Source organism: Canis aureus, chromosome 11 (assembly GCF_053574225.1).
Source record: "Canis aureus isolate CA01 chromosome 11, VMU_Caureus_v.1.0, whole genome shotgun sequence".
Classification (NCBI taxonomy): domain Eukaryota; kingdom Metazoa; phylum Chordata; class Mammalia; order Carnivora; family Canidae; genus Canis; species Canis aureus.
In genome coordinates, this window is record NC_135621.1 from 35699749 (window position 1) to 35718984 (window position 19236).

The following is a 19236-nucleotide window of genomic DNA, read 5'->3' on the forward strand; positions in this document are numbered from 1 at the left end:
GCACAGACAACAGAAGTCTCATTAAATGTGTATAGACGCTCGCAACAAAGCCCTCCTCACTTGGAGCCCAAGAATGGAGAGACTGGGGGTGAGGCCTGGTCAGGGGTCTCACAGGCACACACACAAAGAAGGCTGCAAGGAGAAAGCAAACACCATTCTCCCTCATGAGATTTTTCTTTCCCCAATTGCAAGGGGAAAATCACTTGGAAATGCCAATTAGCCTCAATTCTTTTTGTCCATTTTAATACTCTTTCCCTCACCAAATCAAGATCTGTGACTGCTTAATCTCAACTCAAACTCTGGTCAAATATGAAGAGGCCAAAAGTAGTTCAAAAAAAAAAAGGGTGGGGGGAAGCTGAGGGAAACCCTAGCCTGGGACCCATGTATTTAATTTACCTTGATGTAATAAGTACATTAGTAATATCTTGAAAAAAAGAAAATTATGTTTTTGGGCAAAAAGAGAAAATCCCCTCACTTTCACCCCCATACCCTTTCCAAGAAGCAGAAATAATTAATTCCCAGTTGCCAGCAATATAGAATATGTATTTGGGGCTATTCCTTTTTTGGGGGGAGGGAAGGTCCTATTTTCAGCAGCAGTTTTTCCTTAAAATATAGCAAATGTTACACCACTAAAAGCAAACCACTTATTCTTTTCATAGGCCCAACTAGCTTGGATCACACAGATTTTGTGAAGTTTGATTCTAGCACAAAAGAACAATCTAGAAAGTGTGCAGAAGGGCAGAACTACATGGTTGAGAGCTCTTTGGAGACAGATTAGCAAGAAAATATTCTTTAGCTAAATCTGTACTGAGCCCTTTGTTGATGCTTAGTACATAGTACCAATTAGGATGTGTCTTCAAATCTCACACCTGCAACTTCTTCACACCTCGATGTTTCTAGAATTGCAGTGTATCTGACAATTAAAATGTTTATTTATTTAGTGTAGTAGTGTTTCTTTTGTTCCCAAAGGCTCTTATTAAATTGAAAGTGGATTTTATAAGGGACACTTGAATATTCAATAAATTATTATTATTAGGTAAAGCAAAGACAAGACATCATTTGGGAAGAGACTGCCTAATGGATTAAAATGAACAATTAAGCAGCCAGATCATAAAGGCTCTTAAGTACAATGCCAAGTTTGCAAATTTATGGTCTGCAACATTTAATGTGTTTTGAGCAATAGAAACCTTTGTACACCTAGAGACATTTGTAATAGTGGCATGGAGAGAAGAGAAAAATGATGAGAGGCTGGAGAAATGAGGTTAGAGAAAGGGAGAAAAGCCAATTGGTGAAGTCCTGAGGAGAGATAAGGGAACCTGAGCTAGAGTAATATCAATGTCCAGATGGGACAAAGAGCAAGATTCGAGAGATATTTGGAATGTAGAACTGTCACAATTTGGTGACCCACTGGACACAGACAGCCTTTTTTTGGTTTCTCATGGACGGGAAATCAGACATGGATGTTGAGTTTCCTCGGTTAGCGTGAAGTTTGCAATGGAAAGCTCCAATTAGGCCTCCAGGTTAAAGATCTAATACAACCTTTGGAAGCTCTGTGTTCCACAGTGCACACTAAATCCCTCAGTCACTCAGCCTGAGATTCCTAGAGCACAACAGGTATGCCAACACATGAGGCATCCGTGAAGACAGAAAAAATGGTTGCTCATGCTGCAGAGACAAGTTTTTGAGATAACACTGCTTGTGTCAGAAGGAGGAGATGCATAGAATGATATCCAGAAAATACCCCCTCCACCCAAACCTCACCAAGGACAGTATCACACCTGAATTTGAAGAAGGTTTGTAGCTCTTAAGAAATTGATTATGGAAAAAAAAGAAAAAAAGAAATTGATTATGGAGATCTAGACTATGTAGGAAGATTCATCACTTTGTAGATTATCTTGCCTTTCAGGTAAAATTCAGATTTCTTAGTCCCATATAAAACTCATCATTCTCCCTCCACAGCTTTATGCACCTATCTGCATAATTATTAATAGCAATTACCACTCATTGAGCATTTGCTATGTGCCAAGCATTTTGCTAAGCACCTTACATTATTTCATTTAATCCTCAGACTAACTTTATGTGATTCTTCATCATCATCATCCTCATTTATAGATGAGAATGCTGAGGGTCCCAGAAATCAGTCAACTAACTTGTCTGAAGTCAAGATGTTTGTAAGTGGCAGATCTGAGAAACAAACTCAAGTCTAGCCTACAATATAACCAAGTGCCTCCTCTAGGATTAACACTCTCACAGAATACAACTGAAATCTCTGGAAAATTTAAGAACAAATATGTAAAAGCAATACAGAATAATTAAAAGCAAAAAAATATTGGAGGAGAGGGTAATTGACATTGAGGACAGGTTAAAATTCGAGTAGAGGGGCACCTGGGTGGCTCAGTCAGTTAAGCATTTGACTCTTGAAGCCCCATATTGGGCTCCACATTCAGTGTGGAGCCTGCTTAGAAAAATAAATTAAATTAAATTAAATTAAATTAAATTAAATTAAATTATTTCAGTAGAAAGCCAGTCTTACTGGGTTGAAGTACCAAAGAACAGACTTTAAGGCAATTCCAGACACTGAAACATATGGAGAATAATGCCTGGAAGGAGAAAGCCAGAAAGAGAGAGCTCTAATTTCTATGTATAAACCATGTCCGGGATCCCTGGGTGGCGCAGCGGTTTGGCGCCTGCCTTTGGCCCGGGGCACGATCCTGGAGACCCGGGATCGAGTCCCACATCGGGCTCCCTGCATGGAGCCTGCTTCTCCCTCTGCCTGTGTCTCTGCCTCTCTGTCTCTCTCTGTGTGACTATCATGAATAAATAAATAAAATCTTTAAAAAAAAAAAAAAAAAAAACATGTCCAAATCTCTGGCTAAGCCCTAAATCATGAATACCTAAAGCATACTCCAAGCAGATCAGTGAAAAATAAAAGATTCAGTTGACATCAAAATTTCTACCCACCAAAGAGGAAGCAGTGTTTGCAGCTAGAATCCAGCCACGTTAGGTGCTCACCAGGAAAACAACAACAGTAAAATCCACTTTTTGGAGGAATATACCCAGATCCAAATTCTCTATAACCTAGCATTCAGAATACAGGACACAATCCAAAACTGATCAATATACAAAGAAACAGGAAAATATGATGTATTTTTAAGAGAAAAGGCAATCAAGAAAAGTGGGAACAGTGTGGGGAGAGCATGTTGGATTCAGAGCTCGGCAGGAAGTGGGACCAGTGCATGGTGGACCAGTGCATCTGAAGATAGATACTGGTTTGGATTAGGACTTGTTTTTTCACTTACCTTCTTTAAAAGAATGTGGCCACTAGGCCTTTGGTTCTGGCATGGGATTGGGAATGGCCTACTCCAACTGTCAGTGTGATTTCCAGGCTCCATATCTTCTATATGGAAAATATGTCAAAGAGCAGGAGCAGTGACTTACACCTGAGAACATAACATCCCAGTGGGAGGAAAAGAGAAATCATGTTTATTCCTCAGGAATACTGAAGTGCTCCGGAGTAAGCTGACATTCTTCTGTAACAATGTTATCAGTAATGCTTTCAACTCCAGCACAGTATTTATGTATTTGAAATGAAGTCTGTTTCTTGTTTTGTATTTTCTCTCTGGAAATTGCAAGGAGGTGGTCTTAAAAGAAATAAATTAAAAATAGGGGGGGAAAGAGAGAGAGAGAGAGAGAGAGAAGGCAATCATGAAGACCACCCTGAGATGACCCAGATATTGGAATTAGCAGATAAGGCTTTTAAAGCAGCTATTTAACTATATTTAAGAATATGAAGAGAAAGACACCATAATGGATATGAAGGTAGTAAACTCAGTACAAAAGCAGAAAACATAGCAGAACCAAATGGAGATTCTAAAACTGAAAAATAACTATCTGAAACAAAAAATTCCCTGGATATGATAGCAGTGGGCAATGAATATAAAAATAGTCCAATGGCAAAAAAAATAAAAAAATAAAATAGTCCAATGGCAATAATTCCAACATAAAGAACAAAAAGAAAAAGAATTTTTTATAAAGGACAGAGAGAAAATCTTAGGGCTCTATGAGATAATATCAAAAGGTCTAACATGAATATAGTGAAGTCAGAATAGAAGAGGAGCAAGAGACTGCGTAGGAAAAAAAATGTAAGAGATAACTAAAAAATACCCAAATTTGGGAAAGACATGAACTACAGAATCAAGAATCTCAGTGAACACCAAGCAAGATAAATACAAAGAAAGAAGGGCACCTGGGTGGCTCAGTAAGTTCGGTGTCTGCCTTTGGCTCAGGTCATGATCCCAGCGTCCTGGGATCGAGCTCCATGTTGGGCTCCCCACTGAGATTCTCCCCCTCCTTCTGCCCTTCTTCTCTCCTCTCCCCTTGTTTGGTTTGTGCTCATTTGCCCTCTCTGACAAATAAATAAATAAAATCTTTTTTAAAAGAATAAAAGAAACAGATACCTATGAATATCATAATGAAATTGATGAGACCAAATATAAAAAGAAAACCTTGAAAGCTGCCAAAGAAAAATGGCACATTATTGTAATTAAATGAACTCTAACTTTTCATCAAAAGCCAGAAGATAGGGCAGCCCGAATTGCTCAGTGGTTAGCGCCGCCTTTGGTTCAGGGTGTGATCCTGGAGACCTGCATGGAACCTGCTTCTCCCTCTACCTGTGTCTCTGCCTCTCTCTCTCTCTCTCTCTGTCTCTCTCATAAATAAATAAATAAATAAATAAATAAATAAATAAATAAATAAATTCTTAAAAAAAAAAGGCCAGAAGATAGTGAAATAAAATCAAGCATTAAAAGATAACTACTCTCAACCAGATTTCTATATCTACCAAAAACAGACTTCAACAATGAAGGCTAACTAACGACATCTTCAGATATAAGAAAATTCATTGCCGGGAGACTTACACTGCAAAAACAAACAAACAAACAAAAAGCTACAGGAAGTCTTTCTGGCTGAAAGGAAATGACACCAGATGATCTTCAGGGAAGAATGAATAGACTCAGAATAGTAAATATGTGGGTAAATAGAAAGGGCTATTTTTCTCCTCTTAATTTGTTTAGGACATACAATTGCTTAAAGCAAAAAACAATATTGTATTGTGGAGTTCATAACATACGTAGATATAATACATGAGGAGTACAGCAGAAAGGATGGGAAAGTGATAAAAAGTAACAATGTTAATTCTAATTATACTGTTAAAAGTTAGGGATGTGCAGTTGTAATTCCTATAGAAATTGCTAAAAAAATGCAAAAAAAAAATACAGCTAAATAGTCAACAAATAAAATATTCTAAAAAACACATTCAGTTAATCCAAAAGAAAGCAGGAAAAGAAGAACATAGAAACAAAAATCAAAAGGCAAAACTTGAGAACAACTAGTAATAGTGCAGTACCAAGTTCAACTATATCAAAAATTAAATATTAACAAACTAAAGACTCCAATTAAAGGGCAGAGATTGCTAGAACAAATTTAAAATGGAAGACCCAGCCATATGCAGTCTACAAGAGATAAACTTAAATATGAAGCCAAGATAGAATGAAATAAAAGGACTGAGATAGAATGAAGTAAAAGGACTGGAAGATTCCTGACATGCAAACAGTAAGCATTAGAAGGATGGAATGGGGCAGCCTGGGTGGCTCAGCAGATTAGTGCCGCCTTCAGCCCAGGACATGATCCTGGAGTCCTGGGATCGAGTCCCACGTCAGGTTCCCTGCATGGAACCTGCTTCTCCCTCTACCTGTGTCTCTGCTTCTCTCTCTCTCTGTCTCTCTCATGAATAAATAAAATCTTAAAAAAAAAAAAGAAGGCTGGAATGGCAGTACTAATATTAGATAAAGTTGACCTCAAGACAAGGGGGATGATAGAGTTGAAGAGGAGCATTTGATAATGTTGATATGCTCAATTTTTCAAGATGATCTGAAAATCATCAATGTGTTTGTGCCTCATAACAGAGTTTCAAACTACATGAAGCAAAATTTGATGGAAACAAAGAGATACACAACTTCACAATCAGAATTAGAGATTTTAACATGCCCTTTCCAGAAATTGATAGAACTAGACAAAAAAGTAGGCAAAGATAGAAGATATGAACAACACTATTAGCCAACTTAACTTAGTTGATAATTTATAGAACACAACACTAGCAACAGTAGAATGTATATGCTTCTTAAGTGCATGTAGATATTCAGCAAGACAGGTCATAGATGAAGCCATACATGTAAATACATGTAAAATGACTGAAATAATGCAGAGTAGGTTTTCTAACCACAATGAAATAAAATTGGAGATCAAAAACAGTAAGATACAGAGAAAAATTCCAAATACATGGAAATTAACTTACATACTTCCAAATAAACCATGAGTTAAAGAACAAATCATGTGATGTGGGAAGTGAGAAAATTTGTTGAATTGAAAGAAAAAACAACATATCCAAATTTGATAGTTGTGGCCCAGAGAAAGGTTTATAGATGTAAACAGTTATATTATAAAAGGAAAACAGTACATTTGTTAGGAGTGCTATAACAAAGGCCACAGACTGGGTGGTTTAAACAGGGGAGATTTATTTTCTCATGATTCTAGAGGCTGAAGTCCAAGATTAAAGTGTCAACAGGTTTGGTTTCTTCTGGGGCCTCTCTCCTTGGTATATAGATGGCAGTTTATCTCTGTTTTCACACAATCTTTCCTCTCCATCTGTGCTCTCATTTCCTCTTCTTACAAGGATACAAGTCATATTGGATTAGGATCCACCCTAGTTAACCTCCTCTAACCTTACCCACTCATCTCCAAATATAGCCCCATGCTGAAGTACTAGGGGTCAGGACTCCAACATATGGATAAAAGGAAGACGATTCAGCCCAGGACAAAAGGTCTGAGATCAATGATCCAATGTTCCAATGTAAGAAACAAAAGAGTAAAATAAAATAATAATAATAAAAAGAATAAACTTGGAAGGAAGGAAAGAATAAAGATTTGAAAAAATCCATTTTAAAAAAACACAACAGAGAAAATTAACAAGGCCAAAAGTTGAATTCTTGACAGGGCTCTCAAACATTGATAAATTCCTAGCAAAACCGGTTGGAACAAAAAAGAAAGAGAACACCAAGTACTAATATCAAAAAAGCAAGAGTAAGGATTAGCATTACAGATCTTACAGACATAAAAATGATAATAATAGAATTTTATGAGCATCATTGAGCCAACAAATCTGACAACTTAAATGAAACAGACAAATTTCTTTAAAAATATGACTAGAAACTGACACAAGAAGAAACAGAAAATCTGCAGTCACAGACCTATTGAACAAATTAAACTCATTATCAGAGAACAACCAACAAATGGAACTCTAGTCCATGGTTTCAGTGATGCAATATACCAAGCATCTAAGGGAAAAAACTACTATCTGAACTTCTTCATACAATTGAAGAAGAAGGCATACTTCTTAAGTCATTTCATGAGACCAGCATAACTCTAAAGCAAAACCTGACAAAGTTATTACAAAAGAAGTTATAAACACATATTCCTCGTGAGTACAGATGTAAAATCTTTAACCAAGTGTTCTCAAATTGAACACAGCAATGTACAATAAAAGGATAATTCATTATGCACAAGTTGAATGTAACCCAGAAATGCCAAGTTTTAACATCCAAAAAGTAATCAATGCAATTCAATATATTAAAAGAATAAAGGAGAAAAAACATGTATGATGTTTTAATAGATTCTAAGCATGTGGCAAAATTCAGTATTTCCTTGTGATAATTCAGTTGGTAGAGCATCTCTGGGTTGATCTCTGGGTTATGAGTTCAAGCCCCATGTTGAGCATAGAGCTTCATTTAAAAAGAAGAAATTCTCAGCAAGCTAGGAATGGAAGCACGTTTCCTCAATCTTGTAAAGGACATTAGCAAGAAACTATTAATTCAATTATATGTAAATCACTTAATGGGGAAACAATAAACAATTGTCCTCTAATATTTAGAAAAGACAAGAATGTTTCTCTCACCAATATAAATGTTAACAACAACAATCCCTGCAGGTGTTTTTCTTGTTCTATTTTGTAGAAATTGATGCACTCATTCTAAATTCATATACAACTCAAGCTTGAAAAAAGAAGATAAAGTTAGAGGTTTCTTAAACACTAACCAAACACCTGCAAAAACTGAAGTGTCTGAGAGTTTACTGAACTTCACTCTAATAAGTTGGCCCTCCACAGTTTCTTGGATTCTGGAAGAGGTCACAAGACTTGACTTAAAGACAAAGGACAGTTTATTACTCACAGTGATAACATAGCCAGAGTATCAGCCAGTGCTGTTCCTCTAAGCCCTGATTTTGATGAGTGAGAAGAAGGGGACCAGATGACACCTGCATACATAGTGGATTGGACTGCAGGAGGGGAAGCTTTTGGAGAGGATCTTAGAGAACCCAAAATTTCTAAAATGGGCTTTAAGCCCACCTGGCATTTGCCTGGGAAGAAGACATTATCTTCATTATATTTGACAGTAAACAAAGATACTCCTGAATCTGGAGGTAGAGACACCATATCGTCCAAGGCTGTTCATAATACAAACATTCTTGACATAATATGCAGTGTTTCTGTGCATCAGATGTACCAGAAAGTGAGATAGTATATTGTGCCCCACCTATCTGATAGACGTAGCCATTCTGTTCCTAAGTATTTACCCAAAAGAAGCAAGAACTTATTCTGCTAAAACACTTGTACAAGAATGTTCATAGCAACTTTATTCATAATAGTCAGTAACTTGAGGGGCAGGCAGCTGGGTGGCTCATTCAGTTAAGTGCCTGCCTTCAGCTCAGGTCCTGGGATCAAGCCTTGCCTTGGATTCCCTGCTCAACAAGGATCCTGTTTCTCCTTCTCCCTCTGCCCCTCCCCTGCTCATGCTCATTCTCTCTCTTTCCCAAATAAATACATTAAAAATCTTTTTTAAAAAACATCAAAAACTGGAAACAGCTAAGGTGTCCATCCATAAGAGCATGAGTATACAAACTGTGGTATATGTATACAAAAAGATACTTCTCAGTAATAACATGGGATGAAGTACCAAGGCAAGCAGTAAAATAGGTAAATCTCAAAAAATTGAAAGAAACCTTACACAAAAAAGTATAAAACAAAAAAATCCATTTCTAAGAATTCTAGAACGGGCAAAACTAATCTATGGTGGAGAAAGATCAGGCTAGCATAAGAAAAGCTATCTATGGTAGAGAAAGATCAGAACAATGGTTGCTTCTGAAGGTGCAGGAGCAGGAAATGGTTGGGAATAGTCAAGAAGGAATTTTCTAGGTAGATGGTAATGTTTTATATCTTGATAGGGCATTGGATGACACATTCACCAAAACTTGCCAAATGGTACACTTAAGATTTATGCATTTCATGTATGTAAATTTTATCTCAAATGGAAAATTCTCCAAAGCATCACAAATACCAAACTCTAGTTAATGGCATGCATCCAAAGGATTTAGAGGAGACTGTACTGATATGTGTAACTTAGTATGAAATGCGTTTAAAAAATGGATCAGTGAATAGACACGTAAATGGTAAAACAAGTATGGAAATTGTCAATTATAGAATTTAATGATATATGTTCACTATAAAATAACTACAATTTTTCAGTATTTTGATACTTTTTATAATAAAACAGTGGGGGGGGGGGAGAGATAGCATGTACATCACCAAAAGAGAGAGAAAAAGGCTGTGTGTCTGTTTGACTCCAAAACCCAGTCTCTCAACTCATTTCCCAACTTATTTCTCCCTTATGAACTCAACTAGCTGAGCTACTCTCATTCCCCCATCAACCCCCATTTTCTCAGTTCTTTGCCTTTGTGCAAGGTATTTTCCCCACCCATAAAACTCGTTCTTGCTACTTTTTCTTTTTTTCTTTCAAAATTCTTGCTACTTTTTCATGAGCAAACTCTATAAAATTATTAGTAGAAAATCCATTCTCTTCCATTCAGCAATTCCCTCCCTTACATTGTCCAAGAACCCCAGGGACTCTTACAGTCCACAGAGTATAACCTGGTTTCCACCCAAGGGGACAGAAGGAACGAGGGACCTATCAGACACTATGTTGCCACTGAAGATAGGCCCTGAGGGCCCAATACCTAACATCCCCGGCAGCTCACTGCCCTAGCCACGCAGGTTTCAGCTCTGCAATGCTTAGGCTTACATGCTGGGAGCTCAGGTCCCAGCTTTTCTAACTTATTTGAAGTCTAAGCCCTCCCAGAAGCATGGAGTCAGGATGTCTTGTGATGTCTGCCTTGCACCCAAAACTGCTGTCTCTTCTCCTTCCAGGGTCAAGCAGCTTTTCTTTACTCCTTCAAAACACTCTTTTCTCCAAATTGTGGGGCTGTGTATTACCCTTCTATGGGGGAATAATAATCATGACACTCTACTACTACTATTACTACTAATAATAATAGTTCTTGGTGACTCAAAAGTGGTGTATTCTTCCAAGAGAAACTTTCCAAGTGGGTGTGAGATTTCCATACCCACTGCAACAGGAAGAATTGGGTGGGGAGAGAAGGGAGGTGTGCGGGAGGCACCACTTTCAATGCTTCCAAAAGCAATATTATGACCTATCACACTGAGGAATAATTTTTAAAACACAAGTTTTAGTTTTTGATGGAGTATTCCACTACTTATATGTATGAGTATTTTCAAACATATGTTGATGCTAAAATACAAATTAATTTAAAAACATTGCTAATTCATAGTGATCAAATGCTTATTTATCAAATGTCCAACAACTCTCATACCTCTGAGTGGAGGTGGGGGTGGGCGATAATTATGCAAATTTTAGGATACTAAGATAGTGTTTATACTTAAAGTGTGCCATTCATCTAATACTCTTTCCCTTATTTAATCTCTTTATTCATCCCTTTATTATTTTTTGAGCCTCTCCCACTTGCCGCGCAATGTACTTAGGTGCCACACCTACTGGTATGAGAAATATAGACATATTCCTTGATTTCAAGAAGGCCAAAAGCTAGCTAGCATGAATCAAGCCACCCCCAGATGAGTGGTAAGGCCTACTTTAAGGAAATATCGAGTACTAAGGAAGGAATTATCACAGTAACCTAACTAACCAGAGGAGGATCCAGCAAGATTTCACAAAGAGAGCTACATTCAAGCTCAGGCTTGAAGGATATACGGGCATTAGCCAAGCAAAAAAGGAAAGCAAAACCTATTCGGGAGTAGATCAGGGAAGGACTTGGATAATGGCTAGAGGCAAGAGGAATTGGAGGGAAAGTTGAAAGAGTTGAAAGATGCTCTGTAAGGCTGGGGTGTATTGTGCTATTCGGGGGGGGCAACAGGGAGATGAAGTTGGGGAGGCAGGCAGTGGCCCAATATTAGGGGACTTTAGGAACCATGTTAAGTTTGAGAAGACTGAGAGCCAACGCATACCAAGAAACTTGCTCAAGGGAACAGAGCAGATTAGGCACAGAGCCAGTCTAGACTCCAGCCTCTCCAGGTTTTAAACTAAAACCTTCCTATTGACTCCGCTAAGATAGGACTAAGGGCAGCCATTTCCGCAGAATGAGGATGACATGCAGGGGACCTGAGCCCAAGCCTGTGTCATTGACTAAGTGCAAACAGTAGGTGAGAATGCGTTGGTCCTCATCACCCACCTGGGACTGTGGGGGCTAATTAATCATAGTGACAGCTCCCTGGATGCAGTCAAAGGGATTATTTTTTTCCTGAATGCTGCTAGTTTAACCTGCCCAAGGCAAGACTTCACTTTATGACACCAAGACGAAGCCTTGTTGAAAATGATGAATGCCTTTTGGAAAAGAATAACATTTTGATAAAAGCCCTTCCAACCAGCCTCCAGGTTAGAGTAGAATGGTTTTCCTTGAGTGTTTTTGCAGTCATTTTACAAGAAAGCCAGCTTTATCTCTGGTCTCCAAGTCAACAAACCTAGAGAAGTCTTTTACGATTAAAAATCAAATAAATAACTTGCCATTGTAACTAGCTTTTCATGAGTAATTATGGCAGGAGCTGCCACTTAGATCTCAGCTTTCTGCCAAAGCCCTGTGTGGATCTCATTATTCTAGCTTCCGACTCCTCGGCAGCTCCTGAAGATCACAATTTGGGTTTAAGCTGCAAACAGGGCTTCTCCATTGCCCAGAAAATAGATGTTATAAGAGCTCTGGGGGCTTTTTGCTGCACAGTGTTACTTTATCCCTGTTTTTGGGCATTAAATGTAGCCTTTTTCTCCTTCTTTTAATCCTCCATTTTCTTGTTTGGAAAATGCTACAGCATGAAGAGAAAGAAGAACAGAGACAGAGGGAAGGAGGAAGAAAGGCAGAAAAGGGACTTCCAGAAAGCACTGGGAAGCCTATTGATGAGGAGAAAAATATCTCTTTTTTGTAGCATACGGATGGCGGGGCCTCCTACCTTAGATCCAAGATCTTCCGGTGACAATACTCCTTAGATCCTGAATTCCACTTACTGGTTTGGAGAGATAGGGGGTCTAGGAGGAAGCCCAGCTGGGCATGTCCTAAGAAAGCGAATGCCAGCAGAGGGCGATACCCATCTCCAGCCCAAAATGGAAGGTCGAGACTAAGAAAGGAGCCTACTTAGAAGCAGAGACTGCTAGCTTTTGTTTGCCTACGTGAGAATATCATGAGGACATGTATATGCTCAAAAGCACATGTATGTGTGTGTCACACACACACACACACACACAAAGGTGGATATATTGCACCTAAAATGCTGCAACTATCTAATACATACTATGATTAAGGATTGGATCGAGCCTGCCTTTGTTTCTGCTTCTTTGGCCACTTCTATTTATAACTTACTTATATCATAGAATATCACTACTAGTTACTATTAGCACACTTAGATCCTTTATAAAAAAAAAAAAAAAAAAAGCTTTGAAAGCCAAGAGGCAAACAGGCCTTGTGAAGGTATATATTCTTTATCCCAATAATTCTACTCTATTTGTTTCTTTTAAAGAGGCAGAGCATGTAAATGTGAGCAAAGGAGAGAGAGTGCTCAGCAGGCTCTATGCCCAGTGCAGAGCCTGATGCAGGGCTAGATCTCACAACCCTGAGATCATGACCTGAGCCAAAATCAAGTCAGATGCTTAACTGACTGAGCCACCCAGGTGCCCTTCAATAATTCTACTTCATACTAACAATTTATACTAAGGATATACCTGAGCATACCAAAGATTTAGCTATATGAGCACAGCTATACAGACGTTTGTGTCCTCCCTTCCCAAAATTCATATGTTGAAACTCTAATCCCTTTTGCAGCAGTGTTTAGAGGTGGAGTCTTTGGGAAGTGATTAGGTCATGAGGATGGACTTCTCATGATGGGATTAGCACCCTTATAGAAAAGACCCAAGAGAGCTCCCTTGTCCCTTACACCAGGTGAGGACACAAAGAGAAGTTAGCAGTTTGCAATCCAGCAGAAACTCACTAGAACCCAACCAAGCTGGCACCTTGATCTTGGACTTCCAGCCTCCAGACCTGTAAGAAATACATTTCTGTTGTGTATAAGCCACCTGATCTGTGGTATTCTCTGACAGCAGCTTGAATGGACTAAGACGAGTATTAATTGCAAAGCAATTTATAATAGAAATATTCAACTATATAGGATTAGTGAAATCATGGTAAACGTACAAAGCAAATCCTCTCAAGTTCTTAAAAATTATGTTGTTGGAGATTATTAATTCACCTAAGCATACAGGAAATATTTATTTGGCACAAATGATGTATGAAATATGCAAAGTGGAAGAAAACAGCAGTTTACAAAGTTAAGGTCATATAATATGCTTTCATTTTCATAAAAATTCATAAATATTTGTATAAAAGTGTCTGAAAGATAGACACCCAAATGTTAGCCAATGTTAAATAGATGGGATAGGTCATGGTAACATTTTTATTTATAATGTACATATGTAAATTATGTAATCGGGAAAAAAGTAATTTTTTTCAATTCAAGTCACTTGTTTATCTATACACAAACATCTGATTTTTGCCATGTGAATACCACTAATACTAACAACTTTTAGTTAAATAATAAGAGATTGAGTTTTAAAGTTTCCATCAACCCCAAGCAAAAACTAACAACTAATATTCCAATTATCGGTGGCCATAAGCCAGCTGATGAATTTTAACTCTTAGTGTCACACAACTACCAAGCCTTCCCAAAAGTCTCTGCTGGCAAGCCAAACAGAGCTTGGTCAAGGTCAAATGCAAGCATAGGAAACTCTTCTTTTTCTCTGGACAGCAACCCAAAATTTGTGGCAACCCAAACTTCGGGGTTCTGCATGCAGTCAACAACTTCCCAGAAGGCCCTGCTCCAGATGACTCAGATCAATAGCTTCTGAGGTAGAATCTCTGCCAGGTGTGAAAAGTACCAAGTAATGGGCTTAGCTAACCCTAGGGATATTTTTATCCCTCTACAACATGGATCGCATCTCAGTTACCCAGAAAGAGGTCAGAGTCACGACCCCATGATGTTTTTCCTTAAATAGGCTCAAAGCTCTCAGTCTTCTTTCCTCTTAAGTCAGTGATGCTTGTCTACCTACTTCTTAAGTTACCATCTTTGCAGAGCTCCTGCATGCTGACCTTTCTTCTGCCTTTTTAACCTCTCCTTGGTCCATTTCATCTTCAGTAAATGGAGCTCATAGTTTTAATCACCAGGGAACTAGAGATTCAAATTCTGTGCTGGCTGTTTAGCTAATTAATTCACTTAGAAAATATTGAGGCCTTGGGGCACCTGGGTGACTCAGTCAGTTAGGCATCCAACTCTTGGTTTCGTTCAGCTCAGGTCATGATCTCATGCGTCATGGGATCAAGTTCCAAGTCAGGCTCCTCACTGGATGGGGAGTCTGCTTGAGATTGTCTCCCTCCATCCGTCCCCCTGCTAGCACTCTCTCTCTTGCTCTAATTAATTAATTAAAATAAATCTTTAAAAACAGAAAGAAAATATTGAGGCCATACTATGTGACAGAATGTTATTCTAAGTGGTAGGTATTCCACAATTAAACAAAACAGAGGAAGAAAAAAAATCCCTGACCTACATGGAGTCTTAGCAGGATAAACAGATTGCAAATAATAAGTAACTGAAATAATTCAATACATCAGATGGTGAGAAATACTCTGGCTGATACAGAAGGTTAAGCAGATGGGTGTCATGGAGGCAGAGGGCAAGCACAATTCCAAAAAGGATGGTCAGGGAAAGTCTCATGGAAAAGACATAATTTAAGCAACATCCATCAGTACATTTCTTAAACTTTAAGGGGCTTGGTTTTCCATTTTAAAAATAAATAAATAGTAATTCTTCCTAGTAAGTTGTGAGCATTAAATGGGACAGTGTGTCATCAATGGCATGGCATTTGGCACTAGAACTAGCTCCTTGCTCTCTTTCTCCTTTCAGTCTTTAAACACAAGAGTTTTCTACAGGTTATGGGCAAAGCCCATTCCCTCTTTTTTATAATATTTTATTTATTTATTCATGAGAAACACACAGAGAGAGAGAGAGAGACACAGAGACACAGGCAGGGAGAAGCAGGCTCCATGCAGGGAGCCTGATGTGGGCCTCGATCCCAGGTCTCCAGGATCACACCCTGGGCTGGGCTGAAGGTGGCGCTAAACCACTGGACCACCTGGGCTGCCCCCCATTCCCTCTTTGTTTTGTTTTATTTTGTTTTGTTTTCCCATTCCCTCTTTGATAACTTTATCCCCTCCCATTGCTTTAGTTCTTTTCTCTCTGCAAATGACCCCCAGACTGCCACGTCCAGGACCTTCATCTTATGATTACCTGGGTGGTGGCACATCTACCACTGGCTTATAATTGCATGTAGACTTCATGCTGTTCCCCACAGGATTCCAACACCTTACTGGCAAAGGTGATGTGTTTCATCTGTATAAGTCCAAGAACCGGCACAGGAACCATCTCAGGATTGCCACTCAAGAAAGGTTTATTAAATAAACAGATGAATGACATATCTTCTATATACTTTCAGTTGAATATTGCCAATTTCCATTTAATAATTTCCATCCAAATGTCCTAACAGTACCATATGTAAACATGTGTACAGGCCCTTTCATGTATCTTAAGATATTACAGATGTGGGGCACCTGGGTGGCTCAGTGGTTGGGTGTCTGCCTTTGGCTCAGGTTGTGATCCTGGGGTCCTGGGATCAAGTCCCACATCGGGCTCCCCATTTGGAGCCTGCTTCTCCCTCTGCCTCTGTCTTTGCCTCTCTCTGTGTGTCTCTCATGAATAAATAAATAAAATCTTAAAAAAAGATATTACAGATGCTACACATGCTGTTCTGTGACCGACACCTCTCACCACTTAGCACTACATTTCATTATTTCTGAAACAGCATCAATGCTAAGACATGCCATTATTTTATGGATCACTAAGAAATAACAGTGCTGCCTTTTAACTATGATGTGATACATATCACTTAAAATTACTTTATAATTTACTTAAAGGGCTCATAGAGACTTAGATTGTCACATATTATCTTTGCATACATATTAAAAGGAAAATAGTTTTTCCTAGAACTAATCTTCATTTGGAGTTCAACTTGTCTATGACTTTTTGTCTCCGTTATCAATGTCAGTATTCTTCCAAACATCATCTTGCTCTGTCACATCAAAAACATTGGTAGGCGGCAGCCCGGGTGGCTCAGTGGTTTAGCGCCTGCCTTCAGCCCTGGGCGTGACCTGGAGAGCCAGGATCGAGTCCCGCGTAGGGCTCCTTGCATGGGGCCTGCTTCTCCCTCTGCCTGTGTCTCTGCCTCTCTCTCTCTCTCTCTCTCTGTGTGTGTGTGTGTGTATGTGTGTGTGTCTCTCATGAATAAATAAATAAAATCGTTTTTAAAAAAACAGTGGTAGTGTTGCATTTCTTACAAGAATTCATGACACACTGATTCTAGCTTCTTCAACTAGCTATACAGTTATATAGACCTTGCCTATTTTTTATTTTCCTTTGATTCATCACATCCACTCATCTAGTTGCTCCAGTATTACTGTCACAATTTTTTTCCAACCCAAACACTAATACCCAGTCTGCCAGTTCTAACACTGGCACTTTTGAGATTTGCCCGTACACAGGCAATGAAAAGCTGCATTTTGGCTACAGCCAGGCCTCTGGCAATTATAAGATACTGTCAATTGTCAGAGGTATCCCAATGACAGACATGTCAAATTTGTTAAAATAGGCATCTCAGAAATCTAGGAAATGTGTTATATCATAAATATTTGCCATGCATGTAATCCCACAGGATTGGCTTAATAGTAACACACAACTACACAACTACCACTGATAAACAGCTAACATACATGGAAACTGAGGGCTTCCTGTGTGCCAGACTTTGTCCGTATAGACTATTAACCTAATTCTCACACTACAGAGCATATGATATTATTATTCTTTCAGTGAGATGAAGAAACCAAGGCACAGTCAGGTTTGCTATTTGCTAATGAATAGCAAAACCAGAAAGCAAATCCAAGTGTTTTGAATCCAAAGGGCACAGACTCAACCTATACTAATCTCCATTCTATAATGGGGGAGGGGGCACATAATTCAGTAAACCAATATGATTGAATGGATATTGATGTTTCCATTGCATAGAAAGAAGCAGTGGTCATTCTCACAGAGAAATGTATGTCAATATATGCTGGCTTTTTCCTCAGGATAATTTCCCAGATAGGAAACTGCTGAGTCTAAGATGTGAAAACCTTTAAAGTTAAATATCTCATATTTAAAGCCACAGTGTCCTTCAGACAGATTGTCCCAACTATACTTTCATTAGCAGTTCCTCATAACCTTAAATCTTAGGTATTATTGTTTGTTTTTTAATCTGTACCAATCTGAGGAGAAGCAAATGAATACTCACCTCAGTTTTTAATCTACCTTTCTTTGATTTTCTAGTAAAGTTGAACATGTTTTAATATGACCACCAGCCATGTGTGGTTCTTTTGTAAATGACAGATCTCCTCTGTAAGACTACAGAGGCTTCCCCCAAATTCCAGCATGGTTAGATTCTCAACAGTTGAGCCCCTGCATCCAGCTCTCCGGTGGTACCTCACAGCTTTGTTCGGGCTCTAGATCAATGGTTCTCAGCCTTGGCTACACATTACAATGACCCAGGGAGCTTTAAAAATCCTGAAGCTCAGACTTAACCCCAGAGCTATTTATTTAATTGGTGAAGAGGAAACCCAGGCTTCAGGATTTTTTTTAAAGCTCCCCAGGTCATTCTAATGTGCAGGGCGGCTGAAAACTGTGTCTTCAGAGATAGGCCCTGATAATGGCATACTAATGAGCATCCAGAGATGCAGGAGAATTACCTTCCATTAGCATCTGCTCCTTGTGTGAAGAGCAGAAAGATGAGGGAAATGGATAAATTCACCTCTAATGTCATTTCACTTGGTTCACATATTGACTCAATAAATATTTGAGCATCTCCCATGATAATAATGGTGCACACTTATTGAACATTTACTATAGGTCAGGCTTTCTTCTAAACCCTTTACACATATTCCCTCCAATAATCCTAGGAGGCAAGTACTCTCTTTATTCCCATTGAAACTGAGGCAGAGCATTTTTTCATGTTCTTATTGGCCATGTGTAGGTCTTCTCTGGAGAAATGTCTGTTCATGCCTTCTGCCCATTTCTTGACTGGATTGTTTGTTTTTTGGGTATGACAAGTTCTTTATAGATTTGGAGGGTATGATGCTGAATGAAATAGGGCAATCAGAGAAAGACAATCATCATATGGTTTCACTCTTATGTGGAACATAAGAAATAGTGAAAGGGACCATAAGGGAAGGGGGGAAGAAACGGAGTTTCTTCCCGGAGAGGAAGACAAACCATGAGAGATTCCTGACTCTGGAAAGCAAATAGAGTTGCAGAAGGGGAAGTGGGTGGGGGGTGCCTGGGTGACGGACACTGAGAGGGCATGTGATGAGATGAGCACTGGGTGTTAGACTATATGTTGGAAATCGAATTTAAATAAAAGAAAAAAAGAAAAAGAATAAAAAAACTGGGGCAGAAAGCTTAAGTCATTTGCTTGTAGTCACACAGCTACTAAGTAGTAGAGGTAGGATTGCACACAAACAGGCTAGCTCTGGAGATCCCCATCATAACACTGCATGTCAGACATCGTGAAGGCGGTTGATATGTCATAGTACACAAGCCAGATAACAGTTCCTGCTTTCACAAAGCTTAAAGTTTACCAGAGG

General features: G+C 38.8%; 1 long non-coding RNA gene and 1 pseudogene across 1 annotated transcript in view; one reads left to right on the forward strand and one right to left on the reverse strand.

Moving 5' to 3' along the window:
* Positions 1 to 19236, reverse strand: part of LOC144323866 (uncharacterized) — a 144545-nt gene that overhangs the window by 91047 nt on the left and 34262 nt on the right. The window lies entirely within an intron of this gene.
* On the forward strand, positions 3198 to 3661 carry LOC144323020 (MICOS complex subunit MIC10 pseudogene; annotated as a pseudogene).